General features: G+C 40.5%; 1 long non-coding RNA gene across 2 annotated transcripts in view; it reads left to right on the top strand.

Moving 5' to 3' along the window:
* The window catches only part of LOC111933837 (uncharacterized), a 20,762-nt gene extending 7,602 nt beyond the window's left edge, over nt 1-13,160 (top strand). Inside the window, exons 3-4 of one of the 2 annotated variants that reach the window (XR_015275882.1) lie at nt 5,573-5,854; nt 10,300-13,160. This is a non-coding gene — a long non-coding RNA (uncharacterized LOC111933837). Of the gene's footprint in view, nt 1-5,373; nt 5,540-5,572; nt 5,855-10,299 lie in introns of both variants that reach the window. The other variant, XR_015275881.1, reaches the window with a different exon arrangement.

Below are 13,160 nucleotides of genomic sequence, written 5' to 3'. Positions count from 1 at the left end.
CTGTTCAAGCTTCTCAAGGGATCACAGATACTTCAACATCTGCTTTGCTTCATTATGGATGCCCCTTTGTCTACAGTTTGAATACTCCATCCCCCCGTGCTTTCTCATGAATTAAAGGTGAATATTTCAGTGTATCATAGTCCATCTCCACAGCCTTCCCAGAATAATTCCAGCTTGATACTGAGGCATCTCCTCATTCTCCTTCCATCTGGGACTTGACTCCTTCTTCACTAACCTTGGTGTCTTTGCTCTGTCCTTTTCTCTCTCAAGAGAGGATCAATGTTTTGCACATTTCAGTGAAAGAGTTCATATCTCTCCCAGGCCTGTGGGTGGCTGGATGATCTCTGCTGGGCTGTGGCTGAAGCTGCTTACGATGAAAGCTCTTCAGGGCTGTGCCAAGATCTCAGGGGGCCTGTCCAGAACAGTGGTGGCCACTCTGGCTGCATGGCTGGTCTCTGGCCCCTGCGTCCTTCCATTTCAGGCCGATGGCTTCTCCTCCCTGTGCCCGGCACTGGGGCCGCGGTGGAGCGGGGCTGGCCTGACTGGCACCGTTACCTTTTCACAGCTGGAAGCAAGAGAGAGATTTCCTGGCCTTGCCTGCCTTTAAAATGCAAATCTCACAGAGGCCGACCCAGCTTCTAAATGGTTTAATAGGTTGTCAGTTCTCAGAGCCAGCCAGCTACTGGTTTCTGCCAGGCACAGAGGAAGCTCTTAGCAGCTTCTCTCAAAAAAATCATTTCTGTGGGTGGCTTTTTCCCTCCTCACCAAATATCAATTAATGCAAAACCAGCACACACGGTCCATGGGAATTCCTCTTCTCCAGGAAAATTGGTTCATGTCATTCCAAGTTAGATGCATATTTGCATCCCTACAGAGCTCTCTAGGAACTAGAGCAGTGCAAGATCAAAGCACCTTTCAGTTTCTAGTGCATTTAATCTTACCAAATATCTCTGTGAGGTTTACATGCAATTATCTGACTTTACAGATGAGGTAGAGGCTAAAAGACGTGAGTGAGGTCATACAGGAAGTCTGTGGGAGGATGAAGTATGGAACTGGCTGTTGTCATCTCCTGGGTGAAGCACCACGTCCAGTGGGACACCGGAGCTTTGCCTTTATCACTGCAGCAGAGTCTGGAAGAAAAGGAGAGTCCCTGCTGACAGTGAATGCATTCATGTGAACACGTACATGGAAAGAATTAGGGGAATTCTGTGTGCAGGTTTACAGCTTTGATCCATCTGTTTATGGTACTGTGATGTGAGCAGAGAAAAGCAAGTCTCCTTTCTAGGTTTCTAGGGAAACCTAGAAAGAATGTAGCTCCTCTCCCTGCCATGGTAGGTTCTGAAACCACCTGGGATGAGAATCTTGGTTCAAGCTGTAGGATATTTATTAATGTAAAATAATAGCTGATGCTTTTTCAATGCCTTTGATTTGTGGGTCACACAGGAGTGGGGTGGAGCTTCCTTTGCTCATTATTCTTCATTGGGAGTGGCTGATTATAAGAGGCCTGTAGGGAGCACAGGGAACAGGAGCAGGCAAACAGGGGCATGGCATGTTTCTGAGGGTGTGACATGACAGTTGGCACAGGAAGGGCTGCAGGTTTTTCTTTCTTGCTGGCAAGGGTTTTTGTCTGTTTTTGAGTTTGTTTGGTTTTGGGGTCTCTGTTAGCAATGGTGACGTGATCTAAAATTGTGGTTAGTACAAGTGTATGTAACCAAATGGAACCCTCTACAAAGGATGTGTCTGTGCAGACCCATTCCTGTGTGGAATGTTTGAGCTTATCAGTGGTGTCAGGTGGTGTTGTGGAGGAAACCTGCCTGTGGTGTGAACAGGAGTGATCTCCTTTCACTGGTGGCCGAGCTGAGAAAGGAAGTTGAAAGGCTAAGGAGTATTAGGGAAAGTGAAAGGGAAATAGATTGCTAGAGTTCAGCTCTTTCATCCTTGAGAGAGGTCACCAAGAGCCACAGGAATCCCGTGCCTCCCCTTGTAAGACAATTGAAGAGCACCTGGTAGATGAAGGGGATTTGGAATGGGTCCCTGCTTGGGGAGATAATTATAAAAACTCCTCCTTACTCCCATCCCCTAGACAGGTACCACTTCAGAGTAGGTATCAATAGGGGTGTTCTGAGGGTTTTATTCTGATTCTCCTTATCCTTTCAGTTCTATTAATAAAGTTTCTTTATACCTTTTAAGTTTTGTTCCATATCTCAAGCAAGAAATGAGGAAGTGCACTGGTGATTTTGGCCAGTGCTGAAACCCACCACCTTATTTGATGCATTGGCTGGGAAACAAAAAAAATCAGCGAATCTAAACCACTACAATTTGTAATGTTGCATTTTTACTGCAAAAAAACCTCCAAATATTCTCACACAACCCTTTTATTTTATTTATTTATTTATTACATAAGGTGGTGCCTTGGAGAGTGCCAGGGTGGTGGCTGGAGGAGGCTGCTTCCTCAGCAGTGCTGCTGAGCCCTTGCCAGAGGCTGTGTCTGTTGGCAGATGTGGAGGAGCCAGTCTATGCAGCCCTGCTTTGGGAAGGGTTTCAGAGCTCTCTGGGGACAATTGCTGGCATCCAAGTTAACGTTGAAGGGTTTTTGGGGTGGTTGTTGCTTCACTGTGGGCACAGCAGGTAAGTTAAATAAGGACAGAGGAGGTGTATTGTGTGGAATTGCAATCCACATGCTGATAATTGAGGAAGTGGTTAGCAACTGCATTTTTGTATACAAAATTGATCTTTGTCTGCCTTATCACAATGACTTGTACCTCACAGAAGAATTGTCCTGACAAGAAGGAATACAAAGATTTGGTGTTAGCTTCTTCCATTTTTAGAATTGGATTTCTCACAGAAATATAGCAGAGAAGTACTCAAACTAATCCTAAATGAGAGACTACACAGCAATAGTCATATGAAAAAAACAGTACTTCTAAGAAAGTGCCTCCCTTCTCCTTAATGTTAATACTGAGACAACTCCCCCATTTTGTTTCCTTTTCCTGTCCAGAGAAGTTGATTCTGAGCCAAACATAGCAAAAAAATTATAGTAGTTCAGTTTGAGAAGGAAAAAAGGGAATAACCTTTGATTCACTGTACTGTCTAGGTCTCATGCCTGTGTGCAATACTGTTCTGATTGAATTTTATTTTTAAAACAGTTCAAATAGAGCTGTCTGCAACAAATTGAGAACTAAATTAAGAGAAAATATCTTGTTGACCATTCCTGCAATGCAGTTCAGTGTTTTATACCAGAAGTGATTATACTAAGTGGTTTCTCCCCCAAATCCTGTATCTGTTAAACTCCTGAAGAATGATGCTTCACTAATCCCTAATTTTTAAAGATCCCTAATGTTATAAATGAATTTAGCCAAAATTTATCAATAAGGATTTTATTGAAATATTCATAAAATCAAATTTTGGAACAGCCACAATCAAGGTCAGCATTGAGCCCGGGGTCGGCGCTGGGTGAACTCAGAACCAGCCTCTGTCGCACTGATTTCCCAAAATTTTGTCTTCTGGAGAGCCAAGTTTTATACAGGTTTTTTTGGCTTAAGGCTGTGCAGCTTCAGTGTCTTTCTGGTGTTGTTACATATTCATATTTCTGCTGCTGGTCTGTTGATGGGTTTTCTGAGAAGTGAAGAGAGTTTGAGTGTTTTTTTGGGAATTGGACATTGAGATGTATGGTCCTGAGGATTTTGACTAGATCAGTATCAGGCATTAATTGCTGGGTCCTTAGTAGGCTCCTCTTGCCTGGGTGGACTCATCTTTTCTCGGTGTTATCTTTATTGCTGGGTCGTTCTCTTGCAAATTCCTTGGTTTCTAGCAGCTGCTTTTGCAATCTCAAGTTGTTTGTGTTTTATACATAAAACGTGTTTTTATACTTGACCTTATATATGTACAATAAAACATGAATTCTACTAACATTTATTACACCTGACAATACAAACCTTTTCCCAAGTTACAGGAAGAGTTCTCCACAGGTATGTGAAATAATTTGTTTCCCTGTGTCCCCCATATGCCTGATGAGCACTGGTTCTATTTCTTGTGCTCCTGTGGATTTTAGAGGTGTGGGTAGAAGTCTTTCCATGAGATGGGGGAAGGAATGGTACCTTGGGGTAAATGTTGTGCTGCATCTGAATTGTGGCTCTTCCAAGGTATGTGTAAAGAAGGTAGTGTTCACTGCTTGGTCTACCTCACCCAAATGTCTTTGGAGATACAGATAGAGAGGAAACAAAAATAGGTTAAAAGATAATCTAACAAGAAACTAAATTAACATTGAAAGTTATCCCATTTTTTTCAAATTGTTATGATTTTTATTTAAAATAGTTTTAGAGGTTATGTCAAATTAACTCTTTGCCCAAGTTAAACCTTAATTACCGCTTTCTAAAGAGAGAAATTAATTCCATTACCTATATTCAGTAAGAGAAGAAAGAGGAAAATTGCCAAGAGCCATATAGCTCAGTGGTAGAAGAAATTCAGCTCTCAGGCTTGAGGGTTGTAAATCCTCAATGTTAATGGAAGTTTTACACAGTGAAAGAGTGAAAGTACAATTTCTGCATAGCAGTAGTGACAACAGTATGGGGGAAAGCTTGGCATATTAAAGCACACATGCAAATTCCACCCAGCTCCTTGTTCATTTCCCAACATTTGTTAAATTCTTCCCACTTTCTGTGGTTTATTTAGGAGTCCTTGCAGATGTTTTAGATTTTGTCTAATCACAGGCGCTGCTTATGTTGTTTTTGTAAAAAACAATATGAAATATGTAATTTACTTTTAAGCTCCATTTTCCAAAGCCTCTTGTTCCCCTGTACCTTTTATTCTCATGTTACCCATTATAAAAATGGGCTAACTAGAAGTTATTCCACTAATATTTTCAAGCCTTGACCATTCTGTCTGTTGGTAGACATTTAATCTATCTCTGTAGTACAGTGTAGAATTGTGCTCACTAGTATATTTACAATTTCACACTTTACCTGAAGAAAAGCTGTGTTGCAGTTCAGCATTGCTTTCTTCAGAGGTTGAACTGTAGTTGTGGTTTGGGATCAGGTGGTGGAGGATAAGCAGCAGCTTTTCTAGGCATAGAACCAGCTGACACAAATGGGAGAAATCAGAAACACTTCCTAGGAATAACACTCTCCTGCTTGCCACTGCACATGCCTGCAGCTGGGCAGTGCAAGCAGCATCAGTGGCTGTGAGTGAGCAATGCAGGAGCAGCACTTGTCTCTGCCACCCCTGCTAGGATGTGGCTTGGTGCCCTGCTCCAGCTCAAAGCCTGCCCTTGGCAGGTTCCAGATCACCTTCATGCCAGAGGTGTTAACAGATCAAAGCAGCTGTGAGAGGAGACAAGTTTGGAGCAACACTAACAAAGCTAATCTTGTTTGGTAGGATGAGGTCAACTGTGAGTTGCTGCTGAAAGAAGAATTCTCCAGAAAATCCATTGTAGGATGATGTTTTACTACTTTCTTCATTCCTTCTTCCCTTCAGTCTCTCTGCTCCTCTCAAGCAAAGCCAAGTTAAGATGTCCCAAGCAGCTGTAGGCTGGAAACACCAGGTAAGTTTGACACAGCTTTTCTCTTATGTTCAGTCCACAGGCAAGGAACAAATGGAAAATGAAAAAGTTAAGCTTCACCCAAAATCACTTCCTGAAACAATCACCTTCCCATCAACTCACCTCTCTTTGGTGGGCAAAAAGAGAGTGAGCAGACAAATGTGAGCAGGAAATGCCTTCCAGTCAAACCCTCCCGCTGGTCAAGTGCAAAGAGAAGTGGGTCATTCACACAGGCATACAGGAACTGTCAGCACCAGCAGGCTGAGTGAAGAGCAAGGGGAAAGCTCCAAGCTCACAGTCAAATCATCACCTGAGCAAGTAAGTGGAGAGAGAGTCTGAGATTGCAAGGCACAATGGATTTGAGTTTCCACAGTGACAGCACTTATCATCATATTAATAAATTTCATGTTGTCTGTTGTGGCATTTGCCCAGTAGTTGGGAGGTTTCCTGAAGTCCCAGGATTTATTCCGTGGTGAAAAGGTGCAATTCAATTGAAGAACAAAGTCATGGAATTGTCCTTTCTGGTTTGGTACAGAAATCCAGATACTGTTCTGTTCCACAAATGAAAGGAATTCAAAATTCACATACAGAGAATATAGAACACTTGCAAAGGAAGACACAGGACTGTTTTGCATGAAGTTTCAGCCACACCTGCACTCCAGGGTGGAGTTTGCCTGACACAATCTGGAGGCAAGTAGGATCTTGATAGTGACTTTCCTCCATTTAACACAGACCTGTATGTTAAGTAAGGTACCAAGCTTCTAGGTAACTCATGTGGACTCTCTCCCTTAGCTATTTCTCTCCTTGGCTCCTGGAAGCAGCTGGTTTTAAGTGATATTTATAGAGCAGGGTGTGCTGCTAACTCATCCAAACAGTAGGCCTCCTGCTTGTAGCATGCAGAATTTTCCAGATCTTATGAAATGTTATTCTGGGCACTGGTCTATACCCTTATGAAATTCCTTACTGAGCAGATTATAAGGACAGGCAGTGACCCAATAACCTTCATTTTCCTGGCATGATGCAATAGCTGTTTCATGCTCAGGAAGTCGAGCGGGCTGAGCAGAATGTGAAATGAGCTGCTGAAATTCCCAAGTCAGCATTGTGTTTCCATGCCATTGAGGGTAGAATTTCCAAGTGTAGAATGGTCCTTCAAATTCTGTATTTTATGAGGTCGAGCTAAATGCTTTCCTTTTATATATAAAGAGAGCGATCTTTGCCAGAGTCTGCACTGCATTTGCTCTTATTTTGATTTCTGCTTTGGTTGAGAGCTCTGTGTAGCAGGAAATGCAGTTTTCAACAGCAGTTCAGGCTCTGCTGGAAAGCAGCCCCTGCAAGAAGCAGAGAACTGCAGAAGCATCAAAGCAAGTTATCAGCAGCAGACTCTGTCAGTTCTGTCAGTCAAATTTCTCCTTTCTACTCAGTCTCTGCTTTAAGACTATATTTGATTTGGGGCAGTGAAAACCATGAATGAAGTAATAAAAGAATAAAGCTCTGAAGAGTTGGCCAGGCTGTGAGAGAAGTGTAAGGATTTCAACAAACCTGAGTGGTGAAGGGCAGGTTATAAACACCCAGAATTCTTGACAAGAGAAAGCTTTAAGAGCAGTCTACCGTGAGAGGAATGACAGATTTGTCTTTACAAACAAATTGTGGGTCTGCTGATAGATGAAACTAGCACTGGGAGATAAAAGAAAAAATGGGATGGATTCCACTGGTGAATGGAAAAAAAGATACTTGCCTTTACAAACAAACTGTAGGTTTGCTGATAAATGAAATTGGGTATTGAAAGATGAGAGAGACAATGGGGAAACACCATCAATTTCATAAGAATTAAAAATTAAGAGGGAGGGTTATACATTAGAGGGGAATCTCAGGTATCAGGCATTCTGGGAAATCTGTACCTCTCAAGTACCTCAGCCTGTGGGGAAAGAGAGAGGGACATGCAGCTGGGAAATTAGGATAAAAAGGAGGCTGCATTCTCCAAAAATCGAGACCCCAAGGGAATGCCCCATGGCCTCTCCCTTTATTCAAATAAAGTAAAAGGACTTCTCTGTCTCCTTTTTGGACATGAACCTCTGGTGTTTGTGGTTTAATTTTCCTGACAACAGGAATCTCCAGCAAAGTATTAAAAAGTATATTAAAACTGGTAGATTGGGTGAAAGCACCAGAAAATGTTCTCTACACTTGAAATGCTACACTTGCAATACTTGGAATAGCAGAGAAATGGACTGGATGTACTAACACACTTGTGCATGCATTGGTTTAACTGCAGGGACTGCAGTAATCTGGGAAATTGTTTCGATTCGATCATTCAGGATGATTACCCTGGAACCCTAACACTGGGTTCCCATCACAATGTAAATGCTCTGTAAAGGACACAAAGGCCCTGAGGCTAAACCCTTACTGTGACTGTTTCTCATTCTTGATGTCAAAAGCAGGTTGATTTCTCTTAAGGACTAGTCCAGAATTTTCTTCCTGCCTAATCTAATTCAGGACAATACATATCAATTCCTCTTATGCCAACACTATTGTGAATTTAAATAGCACCCTATTTCCCAAATCTGCACTCATCTTCTTGCTGTTTTTATACAGAGGAGCCATATCTGGCTCATTCTCTTATGCTTAAACAAAACACTTCTCCCTTTGACTCTCAGAACAGACTCTCATTTCTTTTGATTTCAGAATTTCTGCCCTTTGAGATGCTGTGCTTAGCAGCTCAGGATTTCTGACCATGGAAGTTTCTGTAGGGGAAAAAAAAGTTGTCAGAACATTGAAAACTACCTAGAATGAGTCCTGCAGGAAGCAGCTCTTTACAGAGCTCCTCAGGGCTTTGGGGAAGCAGTGAGGCTGAAGAGCTGCCAAGTTGTTTTTGAGCTAAGAGATGAGTTTTTCTTTGAAAATCTCAGCGAAGCAATGGGAACACACTGCTGATGGAAGGGGCTGGACAATTGAAATGAAACTGGACAATTACTGCTAACACAATAGAATTTTCCAGGGACCATATAATGTGTAGAAACAAAGCTGCAGCAGGATGCAAAATTTCTCCTTAGGGCTGCAACATAAAGAATAGTCTGTTCTTAGTCCAGAGGAAAACTAAATTAGATTAATACTATCCCAAGCAGCGAACAAAAAAATGCCAGGCATTTTCTGGATGTCTGTGTTATTACAGGGAACAGCCAGGGATGAGTTATTTGTCTTTGAGCTATACAGCTGTTAAAGTTCTAAGAAATTAAGTCATGGCTTTTAACATGCCCCAGTTATTGCATGTATTTCTGTTTGAACTCTAAGATGGCTTGGTCTCTCAGAAATGCACAGATGTCTCAAAAGCCACTATTTACTTTTCTGCAAGATCAAAAGAGACTAAAACAACATATGAGTTCACCTGATTTTAAACATGATTCTGTAATTCATCATAAGTAGTGTCACTGCAAGTTTGACCTACCCTTTCAACACTGCTATTTTTACTGGTAGGGAGCAGCTAGAGATGGTATAATCCTTGTCTGGAAGCAAATATCTGAAACAAGCCTCAAATGGTTTGCTTGCTGTCTCAATTTATGAATTTTTGCAGTTTTGCTAAATAAGTCTATGAACTTGAAGGCAACACAGCATTTACCTGCTAGGAAAATCCAAGTAAAGTTCCCCCAATCTTTATCTTGTTTCCCTTTTGCAATACAATAAAGATGCAGCAATGTCTTTCATGGTCTATTAAAGGATGGAAAGCTGTTCCCTCATGTTTCCACCCTCTGCCTTTGGTCACAGGGACTATTTTTTTTTCTCCAGCACAGGATTTAGACTTGCCTGTGCTGCAGTGTTTGGCCAGCTCCATTTCTAGGACACATTCACACATAGCCAAAGGTGTGCTGGCTTCTCAGTTCCACTGCAATAATGTGACCCACCAGAGAGACTTCTGCAAGGCACAAAGCCACTCCCTAACCTGTGCCTGCCTTACAGACCCAAAAGGAAAATACAGGCAACTTTCTGTTCTGTATCCAGCAGCTCTCCCTCCACTCAGAGCAACCAGGATACCAGGAACCACACAGCATCTTTGGCAGGGAGGAGGAAGGGTATGAAACAACAAAATAAAGAGGAGTACTTGTTGTCTTTATCAGCTGACATTGTGAATCCACTCATGAATCTACACAGGGATCAAACAGTTTGAACTCTGTTGCAAGCAAATACTTTTGAAAAATTACTAATTGGAAGGTTCTCTTTTAATGGGTGTTATCCTTAAGGTAGGGAAAAAGATCTGAATAGGCTCTGATCTCTTCTGAAATAGGTACCTGTTTTATTGATCTCTTCTGAAATGGCAGCCTGTTTTATTTTACAAAACATTTAGTCTACAAAATACTCAGCATATTCAGTTTTTCCAGTTCCAGGAGAGCAGCAGAACATCCTTTGAAGATAAATTTTTTGCATCTAGCCTATTTTCAAGTAAAAAGACCTTGGACAAGCCAAAATATGAGGGATCTGGTCATATAGTAAGGAGCCACTCCTGTGATTTGGAAGAGATCTGAGATGACTCCTGAACAGTCAAGAAACTAACCAGAATATTTTCTCTGTGGCTTGAATTGCTGAGCTACAGCTTCTGTAAGCATCACAGGCATATCACAGCAGTGGTTTAGTTTGAGAATTACCCTAAATAGCCTTATTATCACCACTAAATGAATGAGTATGGCAACTGGAATGCAAGCCAGACACAATGGAATGACTGATGAAGCTCTTTTTCTGAGGTCATCTTTTTGAACTCTTTATTTTTTTCCCCACAGTTTTCACATGTGAAATCTCAGAAACACAGAGTCCCAGATCAGAAAAGATCAGCAATATAGATGAGATCAGCAACATGTCATTAAGTTTAGTACTCCCTTCCATTCTTCTAAGGCAAAGAGAAACATTCTGAAAGTTACACTCACACAAACATTTAGCTAAAATCACAACTGACTTCAAAAAGCAAAAGTTCAGTCTTAAAAAAATTATGTCTTAAAACAATCATCAGACTGGATCTCAAGAAACTGTGCTAGCCTTTTAGAAATAGAGTGTCATTTTAACTCATTTACCATTAAAAAATGCAAACAAAAGATGAATATTTAGAAGAGAGAAAATACTCATGCTTATATAGCTGAAGGCAAAGAGTAATTGCAGACAGACCAGAATCACTGCAGCTGACCAAAGGCAACTCTGAGTAAACTTCAAAACAGGTTCTGTGGCTAAAAGTGTCACACTAAAGGCTTCAGTGCCTCAGGATTCTCACTGTATTTTCCAGGAAGCTTTGGGAAAGCAGGAGGCTGATTTAAACAAGCTGCAGAGGTTTTGTCCATATTATTAAAGCTGTCACTTCTCTTGTAGAATTAGTCAGAGAAAAAGTGCAGTAAGTCCTAAATGGAAGGGAACTGAGGCTGGTACCTTAAAATAAGTGGTTATAAGATAAGGCAAAGGCAAGGAACTGAGCAAAAATTCTTGCAGATTAAATTAAACTCTGGAAGACAGGATGTTTGTCTAAAGCCTTGGCAGTGAAAGGTGGTTGTTCTTGGCTCTAATCACAATCACTGTTTAAGTCCCTCTGCTATACAGTTACCAATAAAGAATGCATTTGATTTCTCTGGAACTGACAGAGTGCAGAAACATTAATGCAAAAAATAATGTATATATTAACTAGATGGGAATATAAGTATTAACCCTTTCCTGAACATGGCTATACTGGTCTACCTAGTTCTATGTAGATCACATGAACTGGACTGGCTGTTGCATTAAGGGCAACCCCCTTTATGGATTTGAACAAACCATCTCTCTTCCTGCAACATAATTTTGCTATCTGTAAAACAGGAGTGACTCTTTTGTAGTGCTCTATAAAGGACAAATAAATGGTTTCTAAGAATAGATTGTTTTTATTAATGCTTGAAATCTACTATGTGATCTTGGAATGGGTATGATGAGAAGGTGGTTCTGGTAGCATTGCATGAAGCCCATGGTCCAAGCATTGTCTCTCTAAGGTCTGAAACACTGCCATTTGGAAATCTCTTAAGCATGGGCTTAATCCCAAATTAAGGCAACTATACTGTAGACAGAATATGAAGGATTTTTTTTTTAAACAATGTAAATATGTGCTACAGCATTTGGTGAACTAGGAATAAATACTTTTACTGGTATGGAACCAAGGCTGACAAACTACTATCTGGCAGTACATCCTTTATACACATATGTCATGTACTTCTGGGCAAACTGGAAAATGTACAATACACTGCAAATATTTATAGCACACCCACTGCCCCAGGATCTGATCATTCTTTCCAAGACTTAATCAGGCCAAAAGTTTAGTGACTTATGTTCAATTAAATAACATAACTTAAGACTATGCAGCCTCTTTTCCACAACTTGAACATGCCTCTGACTGTTAATCCAAAATTAACATTGGATTCAGTATCATGAGCGAATTTTCATCATCAAAAGTTCTGGCCTTTTGAACTTAATGCTCCATGTAATTTTTTAATAAAGAGATGTTTAACTTTACAGAAAAATCTGTTACATTTAACCATGCCAAAAGAAACTTCCTTCACCTGCATAAACCCTCACAGTGGACATTTTAGAATGGTACAAAGTCAGCAGCCCTTATTATCCATTTTAAAAATAAATATACTTGAAGAAAATAAACAGAATGGAAATAAAATCATGTTTGTAAGATAAGCTTTACATCATCCAAATTAGGCAGTATGTGGGTAAACCCCATACCATATGTATTTTTCCTGCCACACTGAACACAAGTGATTTCCACAAGTGGAAACCTGAAGTGTATATATCAATAAAAGATGTTCCAGGAGGAAAGAATCCAATTTTCATAAGAGAAAGGTAAAGGCAAACCAACTTGTAAAGAAAGGTAAGGTCAAAAGGGATCCAAGCATATTTGTGGTTTAGTTTTCAAGTCTTTAGGTAATATTGTGCAAGCAAAAAGGATTCATTTTCCTAGAGCCTCTAATGTAGTACCTGGAATGTTTTGAACACAAATTAGAATTGTGCTACACAGAAAATAATAACAGGCAGAAAACTTGCTAAATTTCTTTTTTCTAGTAGTTTAAAGTATCTATTTTCACAGATATTTTAAAATATTTTAGCCTAAAACATGTTTAGGGCCTCTACAGCTCCCTATCCCTTAGTCAGCTAACCATCACTAAAAAGGAGCTTTTCCAGTCTTGTTTCTGTTGTGAAGAATGAGTGGAAAAAGCTGTTACATCATCAGAGACATAATATACACATCTGGTGAATCACTTGATGAGCACACAGAAAGCTCCCACTTTGACATGAGTGTAATTATGCCAGAAACAGCCCCTTTTGGTAACAGCATTAAAGCACTTGTGATGCAGCTGAGCAGTGGCAAGGTTTCTTCCACGGTGCAGAGTTTTCATATGGAAAACTGGAGTACCTACACACACAGAGTTATATTTGACTTGGAAAAAATGCTGAATGAAATGTAAATCAAAAATATAAAAAGCAAAACTTGCCTTCTCCCCCAAAAACCTGAACAACACCAAGTACCCAACACCCTTGAATAACTGGAGTTTGATTTTTCTATTTATTTGTGTGGTTAACATGTACTTTAAGGATATTGAATGGTCACAAAGTATACCTCATACAAAAA

The sequence above is a fragment of the Cyanistes caeruleus genome, chromosome 13 (assembly GCF_971803275.1).
Source record: "Cyanistes caeruleus chromosome 13, bCyaCae1.hap1.1, whole genome shotgun sequence".
Lineage (NCBI taxonomy): Eukaryota > Metazoa > Chordata > Aves > Passeriformes > Paridae > Cyanistes > Cyanistes caeruleus.
Note: the sequence above shows the minus strand (reverse complement) of the source record. Positions and strands in the feature narration are given on the sequence as shown.